A 15,861-nucleotide genomic window follows, 5' to 3' on the forward strand; every position below is an offset into this window, starting at 1 on the left:
TAGCATCGCAACTTCTGCATATTTTAGATTTAATATATTCAACCATAAATTGTCTGATAATTATTTTCTAAAATGAGACGATTTCATAGATGGCTCACCCCACGATACAGTAACAAGGTAGTTTGAGATTGTTGTCCTAGAATGTTTGCCATGACATCCCCGGCCATTATCCTTGTTATTCAGATCGTAATTGACGATTATTCTTCAATATGCTGAATGTAAGTATCTACCAGGTTCTATTTAAGTTTATTAATATTAGATAAACTTTAGCGGTATTTAAGCGTAACCTTAAAGAAAGTGGAAGGAAATGAAAGGGCACTTACTGCTGTCGACTTTTAACTGGGCATAGCCTACCTATTTATTGCGAACCCACCATGTCCCTGCCCTGTAAGCGGCAATGCCTTCCTCAGAAGTAAGTAGGGGAGTGGTCGATACAGTTCTATGCAGTTTTGACTGTGACAAAATCATTGGTGATTTAAGTGCTCTGAAGATTGCTAAAATCCTCCGAAGGTATTGCAAGGTTATAGGTATGTTGGAATCTTCTGCAGTTTTGACACATTTCTTTGCCCAGGCACCTAAGATTTAAGTCGGTACAGTTCTCTGCCGTTTTGACAGGTTTAGGTTAGGCATTCTTAATGATGTTAGGTTCATAAATGATTTACATGCTCTGAAGGCTAGAAAATCCATCGAAGGGTATTATAAGGTCATTTGCTGGAATCCTCTGCAGTTTGACAGATTTATTCTTCAGGAAACCTAGAAGTAAGTGGGAAGTAGTCTGAATAGTTCTATGCAGTTTTGACAGTTGTTGGACACGTATAAGTTATAATTTAATTGTCCATCTGACACTTGAATTATCTTAGGACTTGCTGCTAAAATTTATATTTGATTTATACTTAGTTATGTTCCATTTTAAATATAGATACATCAGTGAAAGTATCTAGATATACTTAATGGATGAGTGTGCTTTACATAAACATGGTCGATTTTTTAATTATTGGCAACTGTATTTCTTCTAGCAACTCTGCTGGGTAAGTAGAGTGGCAACCCTAGACGGGGAGGATAGGTGATGAGTGGGTCTGTCAAATTTTGGATTTGTGGGGTTAGGTAGTTTGTGAGCACACTCTCAGGGTATTGTGTCGGCTTCTTTAATTAGTTGTAAAGTTAGTTGTGTGGCTGTTCTTTCATTGTATAATTCTTGACTATTCTTGGTGAGGAAGAGCAAAATCAGAGTGATGGGAAAACAGTTCAAATTTAATCATGGTTATTGATTTTCCCACTGTTTATTTGGAGGGGACGGAAATATATTACAAATTGTCAATAGTTAAATGTTTCACCAATAATTTAGGTATATTATTTAGATATGAAATGTTATATACTGCATTTCGTCAGTTTATGTTAAATTGGTTGAAATAAATGCTGGTAAATCTTGTCACACTTGGCGTTAAAACGAGTTCAACAACATTCTGTACTGGAAATGACGGCATGACTTTGCCTACATTTTATTAGGAATTGTTATTAATGCACAACAATATAGGTAAGTTCAGAATGGTAAGAAGTTGGTTACAATAATTTATTCTGCTGTACTAAACTTGAAAGGAGGTAGTTTAAACATTGTTTCCTGTTATGCTGCATGACGCTAGCATTAGAATGAGTCCCAAAGCAAATGTGATTTTGAAGAGTAATGACAGAGCATTTGTTACTAATCCCCAAGTTACATCGGGGGCACCGTTCCTGAAGCTCAACGTAAGCAGGAACACCTTATGAAATAATTGCTTAAATTGAGAAATAAAGAGATGAAAGCCTTACATTTAATCCTTTAGTTGTCCCAATTGACAGACCTTCCTACTGGTGGCGAGCATTCATGATCTCGTAGAATTTCCTCCAAAAACATAAAAATATTCCTCCATTGCGTACAGAGCACAGTAAAATTGAAACGACGTCACTTAGGGACATCCACAGTAACCTGGAACAGATTTTTTTTATGAGTACATTTGAAAAGCGACGTAAGCTCAGAACGACGTAAGCCAAGACCGACGTAACTCCGGGACTGCATGTTGTAAAGAGAAACAGCTTCTATTGAGTTTCATTGTGTCGTAGCTATATAAACTTAGGGTTTTATGGTTCAATTTCTTCGTAATTGAAGACTTACATTACGCATCACATATGTAGGCCTATTTGAATCAAAGTTTCCTTTTAATGTTTAATTAACATACATTATTTTTTCAGGCATGTACTTCGCTTCAAGGCTTATGGTCGGTTCATCACATCCATGAAAATAATTAGATGCAACTCAAAATTCCTTTGAAATATCAGTCAGTTCTTGAGTTACCTCGATAAAACCAAAAAGAAAACCAAGATTCAATTATTATTGATTTACTATTACAGATTGCTAAAGTCAAATTAGTGTTGAAACCCATAAACACAGCCACCTAACAGAGCTTTAAGAATTTTCCGTCAATAAAAGCATAGTTTTATTGGGCTAGATTGCGAGTGTATTGTTTTCAAATAGCAGTTGTAAGGCTACAGTTTAGACTTGTTAAACCGTTCGCCTTTTCCTTACTCCTTCAGCGACCGACCTTCAGTGTTATTAGTGCATTATTTAGAAGACTCGTTCATAAGCATGTTATTGTGGATTGTTTAAGTAAATTAGGATCGCAAATTAGAAATAGAGTTGTTCTTATGTTTAAAAGTTTGGGCTCCTGAAACCAATACACAAGGTTAAATTCTTGTTTGTTTATTAGACTCACGAAAGCATTTCAGTTTTAATATAGTTTGTGTTTGTGAATTGGCAAGGAAGCAGCTTTGAGAATGTTCAAGATATCTGAAGCAAATAATGCCTAGTTGGAGAAATTTTTACTTTGTATAAAAACTTTATTCTGATAATGGATTTATGACAGATTTAGAAATAAAGATAAATCTAATTTTAGTGACAGGAACATTTGCACCAAAACCACTTTGATTGTATCAAATTATTTTATGAATGTGTTGAGATGCTTTGTGTCAAAACGAATTTGTATGGTAACTACGGGACTTGCACATCGACAAGGAAATTGAAAAATGGATGTACTATTCGACAGAAGTCAACTGATGAACAAGCAAATCTGTAAGTTTATTATTTATGCCTTGTGGAGTTTAAACCTCAGACCTTGGTGAGGTTTGTCAAGCTTTCAAATCTGTTATCTTAACTGCAAGTTTTCAGAACCCATATCGTCGGAAATGGTTGCTTTTAGAATTTTATTTTCACCTGAGTAATGGTGTCGGTTCTCAGCTTGTATTTGAATATTTTATTTATATTTTTATTTACTTATTTATTTATTTGTTAACTTTTCTGTTTTTCTAATAACTGATCTCCTCTTCCAGTATTTCTCATTGCCTTCTGTTACTTCTTTCGAATGAACACCAAATTCTTTGGAAGCTTGAATTTCTAGTCAATGGCCCCTATGGTTGGCTTGTTCTGTATGAATAGGTTTCATCTTCTGAATAATAATACTAATTAAGAAGTTTATAGATATTTCGGTTACAGTGTTTCATAAGTAGGTTATGTAGTACAGTATACTGATTATTGCTTTATAATACTATAAAGAATACTTTGTCGCAAACCTATTGGATAAATGTTCATTATCATCCTTTTGTGGATACCTTTTACAGTAGAATTACTTTATTATGGAATAGTTTCGAAGAAAGTTACAGCCCAATTCAGTATGTTACATCTTGAATTGATATAATGTTCATGAAAACTGTAATTTTTACATGAATTGTGTAATCAGTAATTCATTCACCTCAATCCTGCAGTTTTTCATATTAGTTTCAATATATTGAGCTGATCAACGGACGTTGTTAGTTCCTCTCAGATTAGGAGATAGCCTCATGAATATTGTGTATAAGGGATGTCTTTAGACTATTACTGCAAGATAAGGGAAGTGTTGACTTACAGCTATTATGAGTTGGACTGAAGAATCTATAAAAGATCTGTTGTGCATATTTGTTTTTAAATTTAAGTCTTCCTAGCAAACGAAACATACAGATTAATATCCTCATCTCAGCAAGATTATTTGATTTGCCTTTATTGGTATTTAGAGGTAAATCTTGACAGATGGCTCTCTTCTGAAGATAATTGAGCCCAGTAGGGAAGCGCTTAGAGGATTTAAGACAAAACTCAGATATATTGTGTGCTAGAAAGTTTTACAATATTACATATAAAACCTTGAAATGGTTTTATAGATGTTATAGCCAGGTCCAAGCCATTACTAATAATAATGGTGATGTTTAATTAAGATACAAAACTGTATACTGTAATATGCTCATTGAAACTCACGCAAAGAAGATTGTCAACTTTTAGTGATTTTTTAATTACATTTTAATTTTCAGCTATTTTGATATCAAATGTTATAGCCAGGTCGGAATCATTAGTACAAATAATAATTAATAAGGTACAGAATCTGCTGTAATTTGTCCATCAAAACACACAATAAGAAGCTTCTGATAATTTCAAAAGAGACGCAGCAGATTGATTATTTATTTATAACAAACTAGAGCAGTTTTTTTTAACTTAAAGCTGCATGAGCAGTGTCAATTGCCAAAACCAGAAATGGCTCTTTACCTGGGATGGAGCACAAGAAAAACAGGTTAAGTTAGGGAAGAGATAAACTGTATGTACGAAAGGTAAAGTTAAGCCTTCTGCCCCTATCCTGAGGGGTTCATGTGTCTACAGTTGAGTTTGTAGTGCAAGCTGTGAGGAAACCAAAAACACAGGTTTTTCGCTGGTGTTGTTGAACAGAGTATCCTCAAATTCATACAAGACAAGACCTGTGGCATACAGGTCTGATATATGAAGAACTTCAAGGAACTACCTCATGGATAACTTGAACTCTCATAAGCCCCATGTAAGAATTAACTAAATATGCATAGTTCCTATGAATTATGACATTAAACAGTTAGAAAAGGAGGAATAATCTATATCAGCTAAAAAATAAGAAGTGGAATTACATATGGGAAATTTTTGAGTAAGTCAAATGTTTCGATGCACATTGTAATTCAAGATAACAGTGGACCCCCGTATTCGCGGGGGATGCATACCAGACCCCCCACAAATAGCTAGAACCCACGAATACTTAGAACCCTTTCAAAGACGCTTAAAACTGCCTATTTTGCTAGTTAACACTCAAGAAAAACCCACTAAAAATGCTTATACTTGTTTTTTAAATAGTTATATCACAAAAAGTGCATTTGATCATGAAATGGATATGAAAATTCAGTAATTTGTGGATATTTCTTACAGAAAAATACCGTGAATATGCGAATTTCCACAGAGTAATGAGTATATAAGGTCCATAGAAAAATCCACGAATATGAGAGTCCGCTAATCCGGAGTCAAGCAAATAGTGGGCGTCGAATGTGATTTAGTATTGACTATTACTGACCCTCAAGCAAAAACCAAATTATTCCACATCAAAAGAACAAAATAGTTGGGCGTTCGATGTGGATTTGTATTGACTATTACTGGAACCTCATCAATCAACAACAAATTCCACATCAAAAGCAAATGTGGGCGTCGAATGTGATTTGTATTGCATTACTTGGAACCTCATTCAAGCAAACAACAAATCACATCAAAAAGCAAATAGTGGGTGGGCGTCGAATGTGATTTAGTATTTGGACTATTATTGAAACCCTCATTCAAGCAACACAATATTCCACATCAAAGGCAATTAGTGGGCGTCGAATGTGATTTGTATTGGACTATTACGGGAACTCTCAAGCAACACAATATTCCACATCAAAAGCAAATAGTGGGCGTCGAATGTGATTTATTATTGACCTATTACTGGAACCTCATCAAGCAACAAAATATTCCAAAACAAAAATCAAAAAGGGCATAGTGGGGGGCGCGGTCGAATGTGATTTAGTAATTGACTATTTACTGGAACCTCACAAGCAACACAATATTTCCACATCAAAAGCAAATAGTGGGCGTCGAATGTGAATGTATTGACTTTATTACTGGAACCTCATTCAAGCACACAATATTCCACATCAAAGCCAAATGTGGGCCGTCGAATGTGAATTTAGTATTGACATTACTGAAAACCATCACAAGCAACAACAAACCAATATTCCACTATCAAAAAGCAAATAGTGGTGGCGTCCGAATGTGATTTAGATATTGACTATTACTGGAACCTCATCAGCAACACAATATTCCAACATCAAAAGCAATAGTGGGCGTTCCGAATGTTATTTAATTTTGGAACTATTACTGAACCTCACAGCCAAACACAATATTCCACATCAAAAGCAAATAGTGGGCGTCGAATGTTATAGTATTACTATTACTGAAACCTCTCAAAGCAACACAAATATTCCACATCAAAACAAAATGTGGGGCTTCGAATGTTGCTAAGTATTGGAACTCGCGAACCTCCATCAAAAGCAAACTAATCATATTCCCATCAAAAGCATATGAAAAGGCGTCGATGTTGATTTTAGTATTGACTATTACTGGAACCTCATCAAGCAACACAATATTCCACATCAAAAGCAAAATGTGGGCGTCGAATGTGATTTATATTGAATATTCTGACCTCATTCAACAACCCAATTTTCCACATCAAAAAGGCAAATGTGGGCCGTCGAATGTGATTTAGTATTGGACTTATAACTTAACGAACTCCAATCACGCAACCAACCAATAATTCCACATTCAAAACAAATAAAGTTGGGTGGGCGTCGAAATGTGATTTAGTATTGCTATTACTGAACCTCATCAAGCAACCAATCTTACCAATCAAAAAAATAGTGGGCGTGAATGTGATTTATATTGAATATTACTGGAACCTCATTCAAGCAACACAATACCACATCAAAAGGCAAATAATGGGCCGGCGAATGTGCTTTTAGTATTGACAATTAACTGGAACCTCACAAGCAACACAATATTTCCACATCAAAATGCCAAATTGCGTTCGAAATGTGATTTAGTATTGGGACTATTACTGGAACCTCAATCAAGCCAACAACAATATTTCCACATCAAAAGCAAATATTGCGTCGAATGTTATTTAAGTATTGACTATTATGGAACCTCATCAAGCAACACAATATTCCACATCAAAAGCAAATAGTGGGCGTTCGAATGTGATTTAGTATTGAACTATTACTGAACCTCCATCAAGCAAACACAATATTCCACATCAAAAGCAATAGTGGCGTCGAATGTGATTTTAATTATGGACGATTCACTGGAACCTCATCAGCAACACAATATTCCACATCAAAAGCAAATAGTGGGCGTCCGAATGTGATTTAGTATTGACTTATACTGGAAACCTTCATCAAGCAACACAATATTCCACATCAAAAGCAAATAGTGGGCGTCGAATGTTGATTTTAGTATTGACTTTACGGGACCTACATCAAGCAACACATATTCAACATCAAAAGCAAATAGTGGGGCGTCGAATGTGATTTAGTTTTTTTTTTTAAAAAAATTTTTTTGGGACTATTACTGGAACCTCATCAGCACACAATATTCCACATCAAAAGCATAGTGCGTCGAATGTGATTTAGTATTGACTATTACGGAACCTCCCAGCAACACAATATTCCCACATCAAAGCAAAATAGTGGCGTCCGAATGTGATTTAGTATTGACTATTCTGGAACCTCATCAACTCAAGCAACACAATATTCCACATCAAAAGCAAATAGTGGGCGTCCGAATGTGATTTAGTATTGACTATTACTGGAACCTCATCAAGCAACCCAACAATATTCCAATCAAAAGCAATAGTGGGCGTCGAAAATTGATTTAGTATTGACTAATTACTGTAACCTCATCAAGGGCAACAAATATTCCCATCAAAAGCAAATGTGGGCCGTCGAATGTGATTTAGTATTGACTATTCCGGGTGGAAACCTCATCAAGCCAAGCACAATATTCCACAATCAAAAGCAAATATTGGGCCCGGTTCGAATGGTGATTTAGTATTGACTATTACTGGACCCTCATCAAGCAACAACAGTATTCCACATCCAAAAGCAAAATCGTGGGCGGTCGAATGTGATTTACGTTATTGACTATTACTGGAACCTCATCAAGCAACACAATATTCCACATCAATAGCAAATAGTGGGCCTTCGAATGTGATTTTAAATTTATTGACTATTTACTGGAACCTCATCAAGCAACCAATAAATTCCCACATCAAATGCGAAATAGTGGGCGTCCGAATGTGATTTAGTATTGACTATTACTGGGAACCTCATCAAGCAACACAATAGTTGCCACATCAAAAGCAATAGTTGGGCGTCGAATGTGAATTTTAGTTCTTGACTAATTTACTGGAACCTCATCAACAACAATTTCCACATCAAAGCAATAGTGGGCGTGAATGTGATTTAGTATTGCTATTACTGAAACCTCATCAAGCAACACAATTCCCCATCAAAAGCAATAGTGGGCTTCGAATGTGATTTTAGTAGTGCTTACTGGGACTCATCAAGCACACAATATTCCACATCAAAAGCATAGTGGGCGTCGAATGTGATTTAGTATTGACTATTTACTGGAACTCATTCAAGCAACACAATATTTCCCCATCAAATGCAATAGTGGGCGTCGATGTGATTTAGTATTGACGATTACTGAAACCTCATCAAGCACACAATATTCACAGCAAAAGCAAAATAGTGGGCGTCGAATGGATTTAGTATTGACTATTACTGACACCTCATCAAGCAACACAATATTCCACCTCAAAATGCAAATAGTGGGCGTCGAATGTGATTTGAGTATTGAATATTACTGGAAACCTCATCAAGCAACACAATAATTCCACATCACAAGCAAAGTGGGTCGTCGAATGTGATTTAGTATTGAACTATTACGGAACCATCATCAAGCAACACAATATTCCACATCAAAAGCAAATTTGGGGCGCAATTGTGATTTAGTTTGACTATACTGGAACCTCATCAATCAAGTAACCTACATCATTCCACATCAAAAGCAAATAGTGGGGCGTCGAATGTGAATTTAGTATACTAGTACTGGAACCCTTCATCAAGCAACACATATTCCAATCAAAGCAAATAGGGGGCGTCAGATGTGGATTTAGTAATTGACTATTTGGAACCTCATCACGCCAACACAAATATTCCACATCAAAAGCAAATATGGCCGTCGAAATGTGTTTAGTATTGAACTATTACTGGAACCCATCAAGCAAATACCAATAATTCAACATCAAAAGCCAATAGTGGGCCAAAGTCGAAATGATTTAGTATTGACATTACTGGAACCTCATCAAGGCAACAACAATATTCCCATCAAAGCAAATATGGGCGTCGGAATGTGATTTAGTATTGACTATTTACTGGAACCTCATCAAGCAACAACAAATATTCCACATCAAAAGGCAAATAGTGGCCGTCGAATGTGTTTAGGTAGACATTACTGGAAACCTCATCAAGCAACCAATAATTCCACATAAAAGCAAATAGTGGCTCGAATGTGATTTAGTATTGACTATTACTGGAACCTCATCCAAGGCAACCAAATAATTACCCAATCAAAAGCAAATATTGGGCGTCGAGTGATTTAGTATTGACTATTACTGGAACCCATCAAGCAACATATTGACATCAAAAGCAAATAAAAAAAATGGGCGTCGAATGTGATTAGTATTGACTATTACTGGACCTCATCAAGCAAACCACAATATTCCACATCAAAAGAAAGCAATAGTGGGCGTCGAATGCTGATTTATAGTGACTATTACTGGAACCTCATCAGCAACACAATCCACATCAAAAGCAAATATGGGCGTCGAATGTGATTTAGTATTGACTTACTGGAACCTCATCAAGCAACATAATTCCACTCAAAAGCAAATAGTGGGCGTCGAATGTGATTTAGTATTGACTATTACTGGAACCTCATCAAGCAACACAATATTCCACATCAAAAGCAAATAGTGGGCGTCGAATGTGATTTAGTATTGACTATTACTGGAACCTCATCAAGCAACACAATATTCCACATCAAAAGCAAATAGTGGGCGTCGAATGTGATTTAGTATTGACTATTACTGGAACCTCATCAAGCAACACAATATTCCACTCAAAAGCAATATGGGCGTCGAAATGTGATTTTAGTATTGATATTACTGGAACCTCATAGCAAACACATATCCACATCAGCAAATAGTGGGGGTCGAATGTGATTTAGTATTGACTATTACTGGAACCTCATCAAGCAACACAATATTCCACATCAAATATAAGCAAAAGTAGGGGCATGAAGGAATAATGTTTAACGGAACCAGGTTGCATCAGGAATGTCAGACAGATATTACGGACGCTTATGAGAAAGAAAAGGTAGTTTTTCTAAGAAAATTTAGATAATTGACCAGAGGACCTACCTGGTAGACTAAATAAGGGTTGATAGCATGCCTCACAAAATAAAATGAAAGCAGAGTAACCTCCCGATGTCATCATGGCTGAGTGATGAAATATTTGAAACAAGTCTTATTAGAGCTTCCCTTGAAGGGGGATAGTGTTTTCAGTGCGCTTCAAGTGGTGCACTGTAGGCATTACTAAAAGCTGTTTGTAGCGTCCTTCTTGCCCTTAGCTGTACCCATATTTTAGCCATTTACTTTACCTCCATTCTCGATTCCTTTCTTCTGTCTTTCTATCCAATCTTGATACGTAGCTGAATTTCTCTAGTAGGTTTTAATGTTGAATGAACTATTTCCATAACACCTCTGTACTTGTCAGCTTCATTACGTATTATAGTTATACTATACTACAATTCTAGACATGGTAGTACAGTTTTAGATAAGTCTTAAATCGAATGTTAAAGGTGCAGTTTTAGATAAATGTCTTAAATTAACTGTTAAAGAGTAAAGTACTATAAGTACTAAGTGGAATTTTTGTTAGGTAGAAGATATGTACAGCATATTTAAGTGCACGCTGTATTAGTTCCACTTATCAGAAAGCCAGACTCCCAAAGAGTTCTTTGCTAATGAACTGGAAGGTTTATTTCAGCGCTGAAATAGCCTCGAAACATTGTCAAAATATGTATAGTGTGATTATGTAAGGTTATAACTTTTAATTCTTTTGATGTAGCGTTACAATTCCGTGAGCTAAAATTAAGAGGTTTATGACTAAGAGTTATATGCAATCATGACATTTGAGAGAATGTTCCACTATCAATGTCCTTTTTCTTCATTTTAGTATGGCTGCATTAAAAAAAAATTATTATAAAGTTTACATGACTGAATCAGGTCACATAGATATATGGTTTGCAAAACTGTCTATTAAAAACTTGTTTTGGCAATGCACCTAAGTATAAGCTAATATAAGCCATCACATGTATAATTAACCTTTAAGGAACATTTCAGTTTAAAAGATGGATGGAACTGAAAAATGGGAAGTTACTCTAAACTGCTGAAGAAATTTGACATATTATGTTGCTCAGAGTGAAGCCATTGCCTAATGATTTAAATTATAAAGGTTTTTCTTGCAATTGCAGCCTGTACTTGTTTCGCAAACTGCCATACTAGGACCCAGATACATTGGGACGGTTGGGCACGATTTTGGATAGTTTTCCAGCTAAGAATTAAGATTACCTTTGACTGATAATACAAACTGAGTGACATAAATGACTCTTTTTGAAAATGATTTCAGCCAGCTAGTGGAGTACTTTGAGGTTTTAAGATAAAAGTAGATAGCGATAAAGCAGTGTTGACGCTAATGATTCTACCATATTACGCAAAAATGTTGGAATTGGTTGCATGAATGTTATAGCCAGGCCCAGGTAGCAATAATGATAATAATAATAATAATGGAGAAACAAATCCACAGTTATGTAAATGTACATATATTTAAGTTTAAAACAGAAAAAGATAGCTTTCGGGAATCTGTACGGTTCCCCTTATCAATCTGACATGTTGATATAACTTTACAGCGAAGCAAACAAAGCAGGAGTCAAAAATTAAGTGACTTGTTATTAAAACAATGGAACCGGTCGTCCAGTATAACCAGGCAATGCCGTCGTTTTCTGATGAAAGACCCGCCAGTCGTCTGGAACGTCGAATTGGTCCTTGCCCAGTGCGGTCGTTTTGATGGTCCTCTTCAACAGCATAGGCGCCGGCAGCATCGGTTACTGGAGGTAGCCGAGTTACCTGAACGGGAGAAAGAGAGGCAACCGCAGCATCAGATGTGGCTAAAGAGACAACACTCTCATAATGTTCTTTATTCTTGAAGCCTTTAATATATTTCTTGGAAATAAGGTTGTTAGTGAATTTATCTTCCTGTGTGAAAGATTTATTGCCTTCCATGGAAAAACCACTGTCTATCGCCGCACCCTCCACTAGCCTTCTTATACCAACTTCTTTACTCCTGAAAATTACTTTAGAATCTTCCCAATTTATGCGGTGATCGAGCTTAAGACTATGACTAACTAATACGTTGTTTTCCGCATGTAACTGGTAAGCTCTTTTGTGTTCCCCGATTCTAGTGGGCAGCCCCCTACCACTTTCACCGAAATATTTAGAGTCACATTCTGAACAGGGAATTTCGTAAACACCAACTTGTTTGTGATTCGTTGTGCTATTATTATGTATAAGAAGTCTCTTAATAGTGTTATTATAATTAAAGACTATATTTATTTTATCATTGTGATTTTTGTTAACAGTTTTCCTTATTCTGTTTAGGTGAGGATTAAAAGGGAGTGCAAGACAATTCGTAAACTTCTTTTTGTCATTTACTTTAGATGAATCTATGTAGAATATTCTTCTGGCTTTTTTAAAGTCATTATTAATAAAATAGGAAGGGTAACAAAGTTTTTTGAAAACATCTTCAATGTGTTTAAGTTCTCTGTCAATGAAGGCGGGATCACATACTTTCAGGGCTCTCAAAACAAAATTGACCAAGATGTTGGTTTTGACTTCACTATTGTGCCAGGAGAAAAAATGAATATGTTTCTGCATTGGTTTCTTTACGATAAACTGTAAATTTAAAAGTGAAAGTTATTGGGTCATGGAAGATCAATATGTCTAGAAAACGGCAACTTATCATCTGTTTCGTGTTCGGCTGTGAACTTGATAGAGGGCAAGATTCCATTAATATACCGAAGGAAATTGTCAAAATTTGAAGGGTTACCTTTAAAAATAATGAAAATATCATCTACGTATCTCACCCAAAAAATGGGTCTTAGTGAAGGTTCACAGTTCTGTAAAATTTCAACGTCAACAAATTCCATGCATAAATTGGCAAGAATAGGAGACAAAGGAGACCCCATTGAAACACCAAACTTTTGTCTAAATCCCTGATTGTTAAATGAAAAGACTGTGGAGGACATACAAAGTCGAACCAGATCTAAGAAATGTTTAGTGGGTATAGCAAAATTAATGTTACCTAAATCCGATTGTTCCTTGAGCTTATTAAGTACATATTCCAAAGGCACATTTGTGAAAAGCGCTGTCACATCTAGACTAATCATTTTACCCTGAATGTTTCCCAGTTTCTTGAGACGTTCCATAAAATCTATTGAGAGAAGAAAGATGAGCCTCAGAAAAAGTACCCAACAAGGGGCTCAGTTGTTCTGCTAACCATTTTGCTAAAACCGATTGGGGTGAATTGCAAGTGGCAACTATAGGACGCAGGGGACAACTACTCTTATGTATTTTCGGTAAGCCATAAAAATAGGGAAGACTCGGGTTTTTATTGGAAATCTTACTTATGATTTGCTTATGTTCCTGTTCAGTCAACGTACTAGCAATTTTTCTTACATCTCTATTGAATTTTAATTGCAGTGAAGATTCTAAAGTAATTTTCAGGAGTAAAGAAGTTGGTATAAGAAGGCTAGTGGAGGGTGCGGCGATAGACAGTGGTTTTTCCATGGAAGGCAATAAATCTTTCACACAGGAAGATAAATTCACTAACAACCTTATTTCCAAGAAATATATTAAAGGCTTCAAGAATAAAGAACATTATGAGAGTGTTGTCTCTTTAGCCACATCTGATGCTGCGGTTGCCTCTCTTTCTCCCGTTCAGGTAACTCGGCTACCTCCAGTAACCGATGCTGCCGGCGCCTATGCTGTTGAAGAGGACCATCAAAACGACCGCACTGGGCAAGGACCAATTCGACGTTCCAGACGACTGGCGGGTCTTTCATCAGAAAACGACGGCATTGCCTGATTATACTGGACGACCGGTTCCATTGTTTTAGTAACAAGTCACTTAATTTTTGACTCCTGCTTTGTTTACTTCGCTGTAAAGTTATATCAACGTGTCAGATTGATAAGGGGAACCGTACAGATTCCCGAAAGCTATCTTTTTCTGTTTTAAACTTAAATATATGTACATTTACATAACTGTGGATTTGTTTCTCCATTTGAAGACTCGTGCTACTATGAGGAATTTTTAATAATAATAATGATAATAATGACAATTTAAGGTACAGAAGTGTCTATTGTAATATACAAATTAGAATTAGGACTTCCGCCGAAAAGCCTGTCTCGTATTTTACGTGGAATTTGCACTTTAATCCAATTGTGGTTGCTTTATTATTTACCATAGCTGTGACCAAATGAAATTTGAACAAGATATCCTTGACGAAAGACTACAGACATTCAGCACAAGTTTAAAAAGATACTTTCCTATCCATGTCCCTCATTGTAAAAGGAGACTTGGTATAGGATGTTATAACTAATAGTCTTTATTCTTATACCTTGTAAACCACAAGTTCCCAGTTTGACATGATGCCATTAACATCATCCTCATCTTTTCAGGGGAGTCTGTGCATCCATTGGATCCACAGTTTGCAATAATTTTTAGGCTAATTTGAACAAGACACCAATCGCACTTTGGAATTCGTGGAGCATCTGCTGTGAAGGAAGATTGTGAACTTGAAGAAATTGTCACATATCTATTGAGCAAATGTGTGTAACGTGGCCCTGTGTAGTGGTTAAGAGTTAAGTACATATCACTAATAACTGAGATGAACTGAAAATAAATGGTCCTATATATTAGCATAAATTTTGGCCAGAGCCATCATATGGATTATAGAGGGTATAATCTTACCTTCTTTCACTATTTAAGCCAGGATGGGGTCAAGTTTTTAGTGTTGAGGAAGAGTTAGTTTATCAGGGTCATAACAGTGCCTGTTGACCTCAGGTCAAGTGAAGTTCTGCTTTGTGTCTTGTAAAGTGTCATATGAAGTCTTAATTTATTAGTTCAACCTGTTGCTGATTCAGTATTTAAGGATATATCTCTCACATTCACATCTTCTCAATTTAATGGTATCCATCATGGAATTCATTATTATTTAGGGCACATATATTTTTTATACTTAATAAATACATAGTTTGTTCATGAAACTTACTGACAGATATATATATATATATAGCTGTATTTTCTGAAGTCCGACAGAATTTCAAAACTCGCGGCACACGCAGTGGGCGGCCAGGTGGTAGTACCCATTCCCGCCGCTGGGAGGCGGATATCAGGAACCATTCCCATTTTCTATTCATATTTTTTCTGTCGCCGGTGCTGTAAACAACTGTTTGCCGTACTTCCACCTAGGATTTTTGATTTACTCGTCATTTAAGTATCTGGATTGTCTTTTGGTATTGATTCTGGATTGTTGGATTGGCACACGCAATAGTGGACTGTTTTTTTATTTTGGATTGGCTTTTCTGTAAACGTGATGTCTGGATCAAGTTCAGTGAGTTTCAGAGTGTGTGTGAAGAGTGATTGTAAGGTGAGGCTACCTAAATCATCGGTAGATCCCCACACAGTATGTATGGGGTGTAGGGGGCATGTATGTTTATTGGATGATCGGTGCAATGAATGTGA

The 15,861-nt window shown here is 36.1% G+C and overlaps 1 long non-coding RNA gene across 1 annotated transcript; it reads left to right on the forward strand.

Annotated features, from left to right (window-relative positions):
• Positions 1–383: 383 nt before the first annotated feature.
• Positions 384–15,361, forward strand: LOC135214137 (uncharacterized). Its single transcript, XR_010314287.1, has 3 exons — positions 384–527; positions 2,227–3,103; positions 14,796–15,361. It is a non-coding gene; the product is annotated as an uncharacterized LOC135214137 (long non-coding RNA).
• Positions 15,362–15,861: the final 500 nt, after the last annotated feature.

This window comes from Macrobrachium nipponense, chromosome 45, assembly GCF_015104395.2.
Source record: "Macrobrachium nipponense isolate FS-2020 chromosome 45, ASM1510439v2, whole genome shotgun sequence".
In the NCBI taxonomy this organism is placed as follows: Eukaryota; Metazoa; Arthropoda; class Malacostraca; order Decapoda; family Palaemonidae; genus Macrobrachium; species Macrobrachium nipponense.